The sequence below is a fragment of the Argiope bruennichi genome, chromosome 5 (assembly GCF_947563725.1).
Source record: "Argiope bruennichi chromosome 5, qqArgBrue1.1, whole genome shotgun sequence".
NCBI classification, from domain to species: domain Eukaryota; kingdom Metazoa; phylum Arthropoda; class Arachnida; order Araneae; family Araneidae; genus Argiope; species Argiope bruennichi.
Window position 1 is genome coordinate 117,483,089 of NC_079155.1, and position 16,515 is coordinate 117,499,603.

Sequence of the window (16,515 nt, forward strand, 5' to 3'; positions counted from 1 at the left end):
GAGTAGACTATTCCCACTGTTACAATAATCACTGCAATAACCAGGAATATTTATTACTGAGCTAGAAAAATCCATAATCAATTTTCTAAAGAAATAAAGCATATTTACTGCTTTATTCCTTTGCTAACATTTTCCTCAATAATTGCACCGTAAGAGACACTTCAACGTTAATCGTCAAATGATTATAGCTAAAACTATCTCACCTTTCTCATGTCATATGTAAATCTTGTGAATTATAGCCGTTTTAAAGGATATTTCGCTTTTCTAGAAAGGGTTCTCTGATAGTTCGAATTGTAAACGAATATCGTGATTTCTTGTTGACTTGGTTTATCGCATATCATCGCACGTAAAGGAAAATTGCACAACTGAATCGCAAAAAAGCGAAATTTTCTCACGAGAACAGGGAAACCGAAATAAAGCGCATTTATTGACGTTATCTGCGACAGGAAGCTGAACTTTTTTGGGTGATCGTTTTACGATATATGAAAATGACAAGTCATTCCTTTACACAAGATTTGCGAATGTTCACGGAAAAATCTAAGGAAGATACGTAAAAAAGAGTCGATGCAAATGATACAGAAAAGTGGCTAAATATTGCTAACTACTTTTTAAAAATTTTGAATAATGAAAAATAAAAATGTGATATAAATGTAGATATGTGTAATAGTTATATTTTAGTTGCGATTCTGAAACTATTTCGTTTTCAAAATATTTCTTACTTTAGATTGGTTACTAGTTATATGTGTATGTATTTTATTTTTTCAATACCATTTGTAATAGTTTGATACATTTCAATTATTATACTTAATTATTTCTTAATTGCGACTATAAATTGTGTATAACATATTATTTCGTTACATTTAAGTAAATATTTTATTTTCAATATTTGCCTCTATTGATTATGTTACGTTGCGGTAATTGAAAGTAAAAAAATAAGTAGTTTCAAGTAATTCGATCCCAAATTCGCTATTAATGAAAATTCTGTAAAGCTGTTGCACTTGCGGTAAAATCTAATGAATGTAATGCAGCTTTATTTTGAAATTATATTCTAATATTTGCAACATCTTTACATATTCTTTGAGGAACACAATTCATAAGAAAGTAGTTAAAATCGTAAAAGTAAGATTTTAAAATATACAAAAAATTGTTAAAAATTAAATATGAGTTACATTATACAAGCACGCGATTATTAAAACTTTCATGGAGTTAAATAAATAGTTCGAACATAATTCAGTGATTAAAAATAAAGTTCGAAAAAATGAAACTATATTCTCGCGATTCTTTATGGCGAGAGATTAATTAATTAAAAATAACCAAATGATAAATTAATAGCTCTATCTGAAAATCTCAATTAAAAGTAAAAAAAAAACGATAAATAACTCAAGATGAAAGTGACGTCACTTCAGAGAAACATCGAACAGTCTGTATTAATATTCATCATGAGTATTAATTTGTGTACTTCGTAAGATAAATACTACTTCTACGTTTTAAGATAAATGGGTATGCTCAAAAACTCAATTTTTGACGAATATAGCCAGTATTTTTTTAAATTTAATATTCTTGAATTCTGAACAATTTTCTTTAGATAAAATTCCCTTAAACTAAAACCCCTCAGGGGCTCACCTACTATAGGTGAGTACGGGTGTCCCAATCCCGAGGTACCTAGGGATCTTTACTCCTTTCATGTTCAAACTCCCCTACGCCTTCTGCTTTCTGCTGTTTTTCCTTCCCTCGACGGTAAGCGAGGGAGCTCTCCATGAGAAGCGGTCGCCGCTCTGTTTGCTTCTTGCTTCTCATGGACAGCCAAAACCCCACGTGTTTGCCGTGCGTGGCGACCCATTTGAAAGACGGGTGGTGCACTGTGGTTCCCGGTGTATCAATCGGCTGGTACCTAGTCACCTCAGTGGCTAGTCTGCTAGGGATCAAGCGAAGGGGCTACTCCTTGGGCTTGGCGTTAAGGGTGGTCACTGTCCCCGGGGGTAGCTCCCAGCGTATAGGTACCGATTAGCACTAGGGTGGATGCCGAGGCTGATAATAACCAGAGCCGGTAATTGCCTTCCCTTGTTGGGCTCCGTGGTGGGCGGTGCCGTCGGGCCCGAATCTTTAGCAATGTCGTATGGCTCCTCCCAAGAAGGGTCCCTTTAGTGGGCAACGTATTCCTCAACCTTTTAATATTGACAACCATTTTGATCGTTTTTATATCGTGAAGCGCGTTTCTGAAAAAGACGAGACATTTCAAACAGTATCTCCGTTTCTGGTACAAAAGGCCATCAATGCCACAATTGGTGAACCTACTTCCATCCGCAAGATGCGTTCAGGCGACTTGCTGATAGAGATAAATTCTCGCAAGCAAGCTCAGCAATTGCAAAAAATAAAAGCTTTAGCAACTATACCAGTTCGTGTTACCCCTCATCAGTCATTAAACACTTCAAAAGGTGTCATAACTTGTGGTGAGATATTAAATCTCCCAGTGGATTTAATTACTAAGGAATTAAAATCCCAAGGTGTTATCCATGTCCGCCGAATTACGATTAGGCGAGAAGGAGAAACAATAGAAACCAAGCATCACATTCTTACGTTTATGTCACCTAAATTACCTGAGTCTATATATGTAGGGTACATTAAGCGTCCAGTTAGACCCTATATACCGAACCCCTTGAGATGCTTTAAGTGTCAACGCTTTGGGCACTCGAAAGCAAATTGCCGAGGCACTGTAACTTGTGCCCGATGTTCTGAGAGAGGACATGAGAGCCAGGAGTGTTCCGCACAGGAAAAGTGCGTGAATTGCAAAGGTGATCATACGTCCTTCTCCCGCTCGTGCCCTCGATGGCAACTTGAAAAGGAAATAACAACAGTAAAAATTAAAGAAGAATTGTCATACCCAGAAGCCCGAAAGAAAGTTCTTTCTCAAACACCCTCACCTGGCATTAGCTACGCCTCTGTTGTCCGGAAGAATTTCTGTGAAAACTGTGCATGTCAAAATTGCACTAAAAATAAGAATACCTTACCATCCTCTAAACCTTCATCCGATTCCGATACTGATAAATCTTTTGTTAATGATCATGACACTAAGAAGTCAGAAACAAGTAAACGAAAACAATCAAAATCAGATAAATCACTGAAACTTAAGCTTGCAAAACGTGGAGTTTCGAAAACAAATATCTCTGCAAAATTAAAAAAATCGGCTACTAAAAATTCAGTAGCTTTGGGACTTGCAAGTCAAGGTATAGCCCATAAAGACTTGACGTCTATTTTTGGTGGCATACCAAATTGTCCCGACCTCAAACTTCATCCTTCGGGGGATGAATCTGAATTTGAAATGAGTTGCGAAGTTTCTGCAACTCCCGTCGTTGCGCCTAATAACTCTTCAGCGACGCATATCTCTTAATGGGTACCTTCCTTTCTTGGAATTGTCGCGGCATCCGCTCCAAACTTCATGACATTAAGGCCATTATTAACACCTTTCATCCAGTTTGTTTTGGTCTTCAGGAAACTTTCATTACACCTAATATTCCATTAAAATTACGTGGCTACAATTGTGTTCGGAAAGATGCAGGCACTACAGGGCATAGTTCTGGTGGTGTCTGCATTTTTACCTCAAATCTATACCCGAGCACACCTCTTACTTTACATACTTCTCTACAGGCAGTAGCAGTTCAAGTCCACATCCGAACACTGGTTACAGTCTGCTGTGTCTATTTGCCACCTCATGATGTCATTAGCCAACAGGCCCTTAACAATTTGATCGACCAGCTTCCATCACCTTTACTGATAATAGGGGATTTCAATGCTCATAGTTCTATGTGGGGTTCGAATAGTACAAATTCTCGTGGGCGACAGATCGAACAGTTTATTACTAATAACTGTCTCTGTCTGCTCAATAATGACGAGAAGACATACTTTCATGCGCCCACACGCAGCTTCCACAGTATTGACTTGGCCATATGCTCTCCTGACTTACTGCCATTCTTGAACTTTGCTGTCAGTGAAGATCTCTACAACAGTGATCACTACCCTTTAATAATCTCACAGGCTGATAGAAGTGGTGCGACCTTACATCCACCACGTTTCCTATTCCAGCGGGCAGATTGGGCTACTTTCACACAGCTGGCAGAAATTACCGAGACTATGGTTAATACTTCCGATATTACGGAGGCAACGCAAAATGTTATTGATTGCATTATATTTGCCGCTAATAACACCATCCCCAAATGTTCCCCACGTTTAAGAAAATTTCGTCGCCCGTGGTGGAATGAGGCTTGCCGTGACAGCCACAAAGAACAAAAGAAAAGATGGAACATTTTGCGAAGGTACCCTTCAACAGAGAATCTTATTGCTTTTAAATGTGCCAGAGCCAATGCACGGCGGATTCGCCGACAGTGTCAAAGGGAATCATGGATTCGCTTCATCTCGTCAATTACATCCTTTATTTCTAGCAAATTGCTTTGGAAGAAGGTGAAGGCTGCAAACGGAATCTATAAAGATTTTTCTTTCCCTGTATTGAAGATAGAAAGTGGTACGGTTTCCTCTCCATTGGACGTTGCTAATACTCTCGCGGAAGCATTCGCACAAGTTTCCGCTGCTGATTCATACCAGCCCGCATTCGTGGCAACTAAGAATCGAGCGGAACGGAAGAATTTACGTTTTTCCACCCGAAGATCTCTTTCTTACAATTCCGATTTCAGCATGCATGAACTGCTATTGGCCTTATCTAAAGTACATGATACTAGCGCCGGACCGGATGGAATTACATACAATATACTTCGCCATTTATCTGCGTCCTCTCTCTCTAATCTGCTGCGTCTATTCAATCGTATATGGAGTGAACAGAGGTTCCCTTCGCAATGGCACGAAGCTATTGTGATACCAATCCTCAAACCCGGGAAAGATTCGTCTAACCCTCTGCATTATAGACCAATTGCGCTCACAAGTTGTCTGTGCAAGACGCTTGAGCGAATGGTAAATGCCCGTCTTGTATTTGAACTGGAGAGGAAAGAATGCATTCCACAGTTGCAGAGTGGTTTTCGAAAAGGACGTTCAACATATGATAATATCGTCTTACTCGAGACCCAAATACGCAACGCATTTGTACGCCGAAATCATCTGGTCTCTATTTTCTTTGATGTTGAAAAGGCTTACGACCGTACCTGGCGCTTTGGCATTCTTAAAACTCTTTTCAAATTTGGTTTTAAGGGAAATTTACCTATTTTCTTAAAAAACTTTTTATCTTTGCGAAAATTTCGTGTTCGAATTGGCAATTGTTATTCAGATTCTTTTATTCAAGCTGAGGGGGTTCCACAAGGAAGCGTCCTTAGCGTAACGCTCTTTATAATTCATTTTAGTCAAATTCTTAACATTTTACCACCATCTGTCGAGGGCACCCTGTATGTGGATGATCTTCAGATCTCCTGTCAAGGTTGCAATATGCACCTAATAGAGCGTCAGCTACAAGTTGCAGTTAATAAGATAATAGATTGGTGTGAGGAAAACGGACATAAGATTTCCGCTGAAAAAAGTAAATGCGTTCACTTTTGTCGGAAGCGTGAAATTCATTTGGACCCTTTAATTAATATTAAGGATACCTCAATCCCTGTGGTTGGTGAAATAATGTTTTTAGGAGTAGTGTTTGATCGTAAGCTCACTTTCCTTCAGCATGTTTTATATCTGCGGAAGAAGTGTGACAGGTCAATGAACATTCTAAAAGTACTTTCTAAAACCTCTTGGGGAGCAGACCGTACATCGTTGCTTCGAATTTATGAAGCAGTTATTTTATCCCGTATTGATTATGGATGTATGGTATATGGTTCTGCACGGTCCTCCGTTTTGCGTAGACTAGATACTATACACCACACCGCCCTGAGAATCTGCTCAGGAGCTTTCCGAACCTCACCAGTCGAAAGTCTTTACAATGTATGTCACCAACTGCCGCTAAATTTGAGGCGCCAAAAAATATATGTCCAGTATTACCTCCGGTCATTATCCGTTCGAAAACATCCCTTGGTTTCTATGATGTTCCCCGCTCGGCTTCAGAGATTTTACGCAGCCCGTCCATCTAACATTCTTCCTTTTTGTGAACGAGTAAAATTGCTTCTCGCTGATTCTGAACTAAGTGATATAGATATTCAGTCATTTGATTTATTTTCATTTCCACCTTGGGATATTCCTGAATTTTTCTTCTTAAACCCATTCTGTGGGTTCGAAAAGTCTACAACGGCCCCTGTGGTTTTTAAAATACTTTTCGGCTCTCATCGCTGTCAGTTTTCATCCTATATACCTATTTTTACAGATGGTTCTAGGTCAGATGATCATGTTGGGTGTGGTATTGTGTTTGAAACACAAACATTCGGCTACAGTCTACATACATGCATTTCTGTTTTGTCTACCGAATTATTAGCAATTTTCTATGTCTTACAGAAAATTTCTCAAAGCTCTGAACGCAAATTTTGTGTTTATACTGACAGCATGAGTTCCCTAGAAACTCTTTCCCATTTTCATAGTCGGCCTCATCCGATTGCCTTGGAAATATTGGATCTTTTGAGGACTCTAAAGAATAGAGACTATGAATTATTATTCTGCTGGGTCCCAAGTCATGTCGGAATAATCGGAAATGAGCTGGCGGATAACGCTGCTAAAACAGCAACTTTGTTTATGCAGCATGAAATACCCTTCTCCGACGCAAAGAACCTTTATTTAAAACATATTTATTCGTTATGGCAACAATCATGGAATCAGCAGATAAATAATAAATTGCGTAGCATAAAACCAACAATTACATCCTGGCCCTCTCATCCAGTGCGTGAGCTCGATGTCAAATTGACTAGACTCCGCATTGGTCATACTCGTATTACTCACAAATATCTTCTATTTGGTGATCGGGCTCCTCTTTGTTCGAGATGCCAAGTGCTTTTAACAATTCGTCATATTTTTATTGAATGTCCTGATTTTAATTTTCATCGTTTACGGTATTTTAACTCCTCATCACTAGACATGTCATCACTGTTGGGAGAGAATCCTCACAAAAACCTTTTTAAATTTATTAAGGCAATTGGTTATTACAATTCCATTTAAACTTCATAATTTTAAATTTGTTCAACTTTCCACCTTTTCGTTTTAATTCTAACGTCGGCTTTTAATGCATCTTTTATTCCTATTAAAGTCATTTTTTTTAGGTTGTATTAGGAACAAATTTATTAACCATACGTCTGGCGCAGTATAGCCTACACTGGCTCTTGTGCCAATAAAACAAACAACCAACCAACCCTTAAACTAAAAATCTAATGTATATGTTTTGTGCAAATTCTACGTAATAATCTTTCTGTATATTATGCAATTCTTGAATTACATAAACAGCAATTTTGTGTCTTAAAAGATTTTGCAGTTTCCGCAATGCTCATAATGCAAATTATTATTAAAAATAATGATTTTGCGCTATTTGGCATTCGGGCGCTAAAATTTAAAGATTAGGTCAAAATACTTATTTCTTAGTTCAGAAACTAGGTAATTTATTTAAGTCATTTTGGAAAATTTGAACGAATTACAAGGTAAACTTCTAAACTAGAAGTTTTTTTTTTTATTTTTTTTTATTTTATCTTTTTGTACCCCCCACCCCAAATTCTCTCTATTTGAAAAATACTTTTGTCTTTCAACTAATATATTTTTTTTCATAATGTTTTTGAATCTGTTTTACGGAAAAATGTCATAAAATGCTTGTATTTTAAAAAAATTTTCAAATATTTTATTTCAAACAAAATTACATACAGTAAGCAAAACGTATAGATGGTTTTACAGCTTTACAAAATAAGCCTATTATTTAAAATATATAAAGAAAATTCACGGCAATTAATTTCGCATCCATCATCACCTTATTTCTTGAGAAACATCTTTTTATTAGACACTTCAATGAATAAATTCATTTCTCGGGAAACAACTTTCTTGCCTTTTTATCAGACACTTCAATGTATAAAAAAAATGAAAGACATAAATACAACAAAAAACAGGAAAAAAAAAAAAAGAGGATTAAATGGGGAATTCCTTTCCTCCGCAGCATGCCAGAGGATGAGATTCTTTTCTTCCTAATTACGACAGAGAAAGTTGTTGCGATCACTTTTTCTCGTTGCTGCTTTTATCAGCCTTTCGTAACAATTACGTTAAATTAAACTTGCATAAGAATCTGAGGTATGAAAAGGAATTAGAAACCAGTTCTGCGCGCGATGTCGTCACTACAAGACAGAACTCGACTCTGCGCATCGTTCCGCTTCCAATGTAAAAATCGAGTTTTGCCACAGAAAAAAATAAAATAAAAAATATCCATTCGATTGTTTGGTTTCAAATGCAGATCCTTTCTTTACGTTAGACACCCAAAAAGACACCTTTTGTTGCAATGGTGTTGAAGGTTACAAAGAATGGTAGGTTTACAAAGGAAATTGGTTTGAACCTGTTGGAATTGCCATTTTCCATAAATTAAAAGCAATCCAGAAAATTGCAAACGATTTTTGTCCAGCATGCGATTGGTGTTCTGGCGCGCAAGAAAGCGATGAAAGTCGGCGAAAGCACATATTTCCTTCTTCCATCAGAAATGAGCAGTTGATCTGTCTGTCAAGATATCTTTATAAAAAAATTTTTTTCGCCTGTGGATTCGGTAAGCAGTAATTGTATTTATTTTGAAATACTTGTTTCATATTTTGATCCTTTGCACTAGGAAAAGTAATTTCATGCATAATTATTCACATAATGTAAGGATTTGTTTGTTTCGAAAAATAAATTTATATATCATTATTTTATGTTGAATTTCTCCGAAAAATCAGTCTACACCTTCTTACTACTCTGTAGGTATTTTTAATAATTCAAAATTAAAAAGAAAGTAAATAAAAATGATGCATCTTCTTGAATGGTGCCCGAGAGAAGACATCTGAGTGCAAAGGGTTAATCATTTCGCTTGTTGTGATATGGTCCGCTCACAAATCTAATTTGCCAAAGCAGCCATTATTAGCTTAAATTACAAAAATAATAATAATAATAATAATAATCTTTCACTCGCTCATTATTTCAAGTGCCCTTAGCATTTTATGGTTTGAAATTATAATAAATCCCCCCCAACCCCCAACCCCCCATAAAAGAAAAGAAATGTCGTCTTTTTGGAGTATTAAAATGAGGATCAGTTTCAGAGGACGTGCACATTTTGCTGGTTTTATTTGCTTACTAAAATTATTTTCTAGAAAATCTTATAAAATATTCTCTTTCATAATTTTGTCAATTTAGTAAGCTTCGTGCAGTCCTTCTTTTTAAATTGAAAACTTTACTCCGAATAGGTAGTTGTTTGATGTACTGTAGATCAGTATGCCAAGGTGTAATGTGCTGTAGATCAAGTATTCGCAAAAGGTATAAGAATATAAGAAGTTCATTTAAAAAAATCATACTTCCAAGGTTATTCTGTTTCTTGAGTAGTACAGCGATAAGCAACAGAATGGGTGATAGTTTTAGTACGTCATTACCATTATTCGCATAAAGTATTTTTAATTGTATTAGATTTAATACTACTTTAGTTATTCAAAATATCATGGGAATCACATTTTGCACTTTGTAATAAATGTTAATAACCAATATTAGTCTTCATCTTTTGTTTAGTTTTCTGTTAAACAAAGATGGCAAAGATGATTATAGATGGCATAAGTATTTATATTGGTATAAACAATATAAATATATGTGTCATCTTAGCATAAAAGTAATATTTTGAGCTTAAGATTTAAGAAATATTTAGAAAAAGGAATCTTTCGTTTTCCCCTTAGCTTTTTTTTTAGTTATCTAATTAGATGATACTTTCGATTTCTGGTATGTGCTGCGTTATTGACTCGGTTAAAAAAATCCACAGAGTACTTGAGAATTTTGTGGATTATGTGCAATATTTGAATCGAATGATAGCACCTTCGAATGATTTCATTTCAGCTTGTATGTTTGAGAAAAGATAACTGTATCTGCGAGTTCGACGGACATGACCATGCTACTGTAATTAAAAATTTTTAAAGTTTTTTTTTCTAATTCACTTTTATTAGCGTGCTCGTATATGATCTAGTATTTTTATCGTCAAAAAAAATGAATTCGAAATTTTAATATTTTAAAATTCTTTGACCGAAACAATTACTTTAAAATTTTCAAAAACATAATAAGCATAAATTTACCAAATAAATTTTAATACAGATATACAATTTTGTAAAAATGAAGTTATTCAGAGAAAAAAATCCAGAATTTATTATCTAAAGTAATTATTAGGACAAATTCCATAAATAGGAAGAAGTGCTTCACATAATGCTTAAAAAACTTTTATTTTCTATAGAAAGTATTAAAAATACTATATTAATAAAGAAATTTCTGGCATCTGCATGGCCATTCGCATCAAATAAAAATGGAGTATATATTTTTATGGAGTATAAGTATATATTTTTAACTATCGTAATTTTAAATATGCGTGTTGCCTCTTATATCGAAAACAAAGTTTTTAAAACACTTTTTTTTTTATTTTCGTTGTTATTTGCATGCATATCGCCAAACAAAGTTTTTAAAACACTTTTTTTTTATTTTCGTTGTTATTTGCATGCATATCGCCACTCGGTGTAGTGAGGATTAAATATACCTCTATTATATTATTTTATTATTAAATTTTTTTAAGATCCTATAAGTCTTACAAACGATGTTTGATTCTGGTATGAGACTGCATAATGAGTCGAAATTAAAGGATGTCAGAAAACATCACGACAATCAAGCTGGAATCATGGAAAATATTCTTGGAGTTTTAAAAGGTTTTAAATGTTTTTATGGTTTTGTTTTTCTGACAGTAATATTTAAAGTTATTACCCTAAGAACATCTTAATTATGCGCAAAAGAAACAACAGTGACAAATCTTCTGAGCGAAAAAGTAATTTCTAATACTTTTTGAAGATTTGTAAGGTACAAAACCTTTGGATGTATGACAAATAGTCACAATCATTTTTGACTCCATGATGTAAGTGGGAGTACTTATGAGCACTCCCTAGTTTTGTATAACAAGAATGAAAGGAAATCTCAAGTCTTCCATAATCAACCGAGTTCTACGAACTGGGTATCCTCAGTTGAATGTACATTTTAAGTTCTGAAGTGTTTGCACTTCTGTGTCAAGTGACTGGATCATTTTCTTCCTTTTTTTCTTACAAACTAATTTTCCGGCAAATTTCTTTGATATTTGTTGTACAAGATCAAAACTGGAATTGGTGTAAGTTTTCTTCTAATATATCTTCATATTTTCATTTTATCTTCAAATTTCTCTGTAATTAAATTCCTTTCATTCATTTCAATGTTTGAAACGTTTTATACAGTCAGTTACCAAAAATTGTAGAGATATATCGGCAATTTTTAAAAATTATTTTATAATATTTTTTATACTTGTGTGTATCACCAGACGTCACAGAGAAACACACTTTTATTGAAATTTTTATTACATATTGCTGTATTACCCGAACAGAAAAGATATTTCATAAATTTTTACTTGGAAACTGAATTTTTGCTAACCACCGTGACTTATGCTCGATGTTTTTTGAAAATATTTTCATGAATTATTTTCATGCAGTAACAATTCAAATATCGATTAAAAGTACAGAGTTAGTAAGAAATTAGTTACCGACTTCAGAGGGCTCTAAAATGCGTTCTATTTTAGAGGACTACAGATTATTGAAGATCATTATTGATTATCGATTATTTTTGAACTACAGATTATTCAGATGATGCACTTTAAATTTATTAATTTAAAAAAAAATTAGTACAAAACTTCACCAATAGATGACGCTATAACACAAATGGCATTTATTTGCATATATTGAAAATGTGAAACATAATTTTCGTTACAGCGCATGTCTCTTACCATTTTTCTTTGGATAAAAAGAAGACGGATTCTGCACGAACATTAGTTTCTTCTCTGTTCGTCATGCCTATATTGCAAGAAAAAGCGTTACTGGTGAAATTGTTCTGCCAGAACCAACAAATCTCCTTTGCAGCTCTAAAGGAATTTCGTCGTATGAAGCAGACACGAAGAAGTTCAATGTCTCCAGGAGCCCTACGCAAGATGATGCAGAAATTTGAAAAAACTCGGCAACTTGGCATTCTTCTTTGGCATCTTTTGCAGGACGGGGACTTAGAGGTCTGTAAAACTTTTGCAGGACGGGGACTTAGAGGTCTGTAAAACTTTTGCACTTCAGTTCCTTGCTCGAATATTGGTTGACACAATTTGGCCATGCAACATTCTGTGGAGTGATGAGGCCCACTTTTGCCTCAATGGGTAACACCCACAACTGTCGAATTTTGGCAGACACTATCCACTTCTCATCCAGGAACAACCTCTGCATCCTGAAAAAGTGGCAGTATGGTGTGGTTTTACCGCTGCCTTTATCATTAGACCGTATTTCTTTGAAGAGATAGCTTCAAATGGAATCCAAACCTGTTCCGTCATAGGACAACTGTACCATGATATACTGAGGGATTTGTTAATTCCAAGTCCTCTATAGCGTAGATGCCTTCAAGGCATCATTTTCATGCCGGATGGTGCACCCCCTCGTCGTGTAAAGTGATTGTTACTACAACATTTCACTGAAGCGCGATTTATCAGCCGTTATTTCCCAATAGCATGGCTTCCTCGTTCGCCGGACATCACTCCTTGCGAGTTTTGGTTGTGGGGTTATTTGAAGGACAATATCTACCGTCAAAGGCCATCATCTCTACCAGATCTGAAGGACAACATTCGGTGCCATATTCCGGTAGATTCACTCCGATCATCTGTAGAAAATATGGTTCACCGATTAGAGCATATTGTTGAAAATGAAGGAGGATATATTGAGCAATTTTAATTTTACTTTATTTAACAATTATAAACCATATTAAATGGTTTTATGTGTATTACAACGCCAACTAAAGGTGAATACTTGTTCTAATTTTTTTTATTTAATAAATATAAAGCGCATCATCTCAATCTGTAGTTCAAATTTTATCTCATTTGAATCTATAGAGCGCATTTTAGAGCCCTCTGAAGTGGGTAACTTATTTCTTGCTAATCCTGTAGTTGAAATACTGGAATAGTAATTAGTTTCAAAATCTCTATTATACTTTATTACAAACTGTATTACAAACTTTATTAAAACTTATCTCTATTATACTTTATTATACTCTGAATATATATTATTTAGCTTTGAATTATATATATTCATTTTATAACTTCGTAATTACTGCTAAGCCCTTTCTACTGCTTAAAAAGCATATAAAGACGGATTATGCATTCATTTGCCTTGTGTTACTTTTCTAAACATTTACAATTTGAATGACATTGATTATAATTTAAACAACAATTTATTTGGTTTTCTTTGAAAAAACTGACATTGTTTTAAAGGTGGGTTTTCAAGTAAGAATTCGATACTGCTTTCAATCTAAATTGAACTTAGGAGAATTTGTAGGTGAAGTTTATTCAATTATAATTGTTAGATTGAATTTTATTATGGTACTAGCCGCCTTTGGCGACCAGCCGGTTCGCAAATCTTAATGTTCGTTTAAATTTTAATAATTAAATATTTTACGCAACTTTAATAGATTCTTCATCAAAATATTTAAAAACTTCTAATTTTGATAGTCATATAATTCACTCATAATATTATAAAGGCCTTCAGTCATAACGTAATATTATCTCTCTAATTTTCTGTTAGCTCCCGTAGAATTTATGCTTTAAATTAAAGTGGAAAGAATTAATCTGCAATTAATATAATAATATTTTTTACTGAAACAAAGCATTTTTTTATAATATGATTACTGATAACAGAGTCACTGAGCGTTTAAACTTTATGGGCACTAAAGAATATCTTTCTTAACTTATGTAATATCTCAAGAATTTGTCAACAAAATTTTCTGAAATTCATCATGAACATATCGATTCATTAACAATGTTTAATTTTAAATGCATCAAACACTAAGAAAATAAAACGAATCGTTTAAAATAATCGGTCGAACACAGGTTTAAAAAAAGCACTTAAAAAACGATGTACTTAAAATTATAAGCATATACAAAAAATATATAACTAACATAAATACAATTTAATTACAAAAGCATGCAACTAACCTAAAAATAATTTAAATCAAGAATCATCCGTTGATAATATTGTCAACAATCAGAACACAATGCACATGCGTGAATTTCCAATGCCCGTTACGGTAACGCAAATGAGAGAATTTTTCGCTATGCAGATTAGAAATTTTTAATTTCCTTTATTCTGTGTTATTTTAATTCAAAAATACTTCAGAATGAATCTGATACATCGATTAATTAACAATGTTTAATTTTAAATACATAAAACATTACGAAAATAAACAGAATCGTTTGAAATAATCGGCTGAAAAATGTTAACCCTAGTTTTAAATTAAAGTGTAAATGATTAATCTGCAATTAATATAATAATATTTTTTACTGAAACAAAGCATTTTTTTTAATAATATGATTACTAATAATAGAGTCACTGAGCGTTTAAACTTCATTGTCCCTAAAGATTATCTTTCTTAATTTATATAATATCTCAAGAATTTGTCAACAAACATTTCTCAGATTCATCATGAACAGATCGATTCATTAACAATGTTTCATTTTAAATGCATCAAACACTAAGAAAATAAAATGAATCGTCTAAAATAATCGGTCGAAAACAGGTTTAAAAAACTACATAAAAAACGATGTACTTAAAACTATAAGCATATACAAAAAATATATAACTGACATAAATACAATTTACTTACAAAAGCGCCGGCGTCCTGGCATAGGGGTAGCGCGTCTTCCCCGTGATCTGGGCGTCCCGGGTTCGGGCATGGTTGTTCTGTTGTTCTATCTGTGAGATGTGTGAATGTGCCCTCCTGTAAAAAGGGGTTGTGCAAGCGAATGAATGATGCGTGAGTGGCAAAGTCGTACTCTTGGCCCTAGTTGGCGCTGCTATAAAAAATAAGAGACGTCCCCCTCAGGCTTAAACAGGCTTGCGTGAGTTTTTCTACGCGAGTTGGGGTAACGCTATGCAGATTATACATTTTTAATTTCCTTTATTCTGTGTTATTTTAATTCAAAAGTACTTCAGAATAAATCTGAAACATGGATTAATTAACAATGTTTAATTTTAAATGCATAAAACATTAAGAAAATAAACAGAATCGTTTGAAATAATCCGCCGAAAAATGTTAACCCTAGTCTCATTACTGTTGGGAGAAAAAAAACTGAAGTCTTACTCATTTGGCGGTGGAAGATTTTTTTGGCGAAAAAGTTGGCGGTGGAGAAAATGGAAGATTTTTTTGGCGGGAAAGTTAGTTTTTAATTAATAATTAAAATTCTAATTAAAATTTCAAAAAAAGGGACCCCAGGTGCACATTCCCGACCTCTAAGGTATACATGTACCAAATTTGATAGCTGTATGTCAAATGACCTGGCCTGTAGAGCGCCAACACACACACACACACACACACACACACACACACACACACACATTGAGCTTTATTATAAGTATAGATTATCAGTATCTACTAAGCCCATTCTATTTCTGCTTAAGTTGCGTATAAAAACGAATTACGTCATTCACGTTTAGCGTTTATTGTTTGAACTGCAGTGATTTTAATGTAAACCGTAACTCGTTGAGTTTCATTAATACTTTAATGGCCGCTCACATAACACGTATGAGATAGTCAAAACTACTATTATTGTCCGCTCATATAACATGTGTGATGCTACCATTGTATTTTATATTTATGTTCTTAATGTTGAATTAATTCTTTAAAAATACTGCCTGTCCTTAGCGGCGTTTGATTGCATAGACGTGCAACCATTAAAGTGTTAAAAATTGCCGTTTATGTAAAACAAGATTTTCAAATGATGAATTCGACAAAATATTAATTATAAATTAAACTTATATTTACGGATGAGGCTTATGCAATTTTCATTGTTTAATCGAATTTAATGGTTATACACCATAAGTTTTAAAGAAACCGGATTTATTTCATTTCAATTTATTCTCACATTATCAATTTTCATTTCCAATATTAAGGGTTGAAAGTTACTGATATACAGCATTTGCATGCCTTTTGTTGTATATCAGTTTTAAACTTTTGATAATGGTAATTTTCCGATATAAAGCAACAAAATTCTTTATCTTTTGGAATTAAATGTGTCACGTGATGTTGATCATTTGAGAGAGATAAATATCAAATGACTCTCATTTGTGCCTATCAGTTTCTTAATCTTTATTCTTCTAAAGCTTGTTCCGAATTAGACCACCTGTCTCATCCGCAATAGACCTTTTTCTTATCCCCATATATAGAGGATGCACGCGAGTTGTTCTCACGGCCTTGTGTTTCAGCTGCTGTTTTATCAAATCATTCTAATGATAGTAACTGAAAAGAGTTTTAAATCAAAATATTTCATGTTTTGAAATTACTAAAGAAAAATGCATGACATTATATCCCGAGTCTTTTTGAAAACAACGA

General features: G+C 34.2%; 1 protein-coding gene across 3 annotated transcripts in view; it reads left to right on the forward strand.

The window, feature by feature from the left end:
• The window catches only part of LOC129968732 (NAD kinase-like), a 123,233-nt gene that overhangs the window by 22,594 nt on the left and 84,124 nt on the right, over nt 1-16,515 (forward strand). Inside the window, exon 1 of one of the 3 annotated variants that reach the window (XM_056082924.1) lies at nt 8,381-8,638. The exons of the other annotated variants lie outside the window; for them this stretch is intronic. The gene's annotated coding sequence lies outside the window, so the exon portion shown is untranslated. Of the gene's footprint in view, nt 1-8,380; nt 8,639-16,515 lie in introns of those variants that run through there. 3 annotated transcript variants of the gene reach the window in all.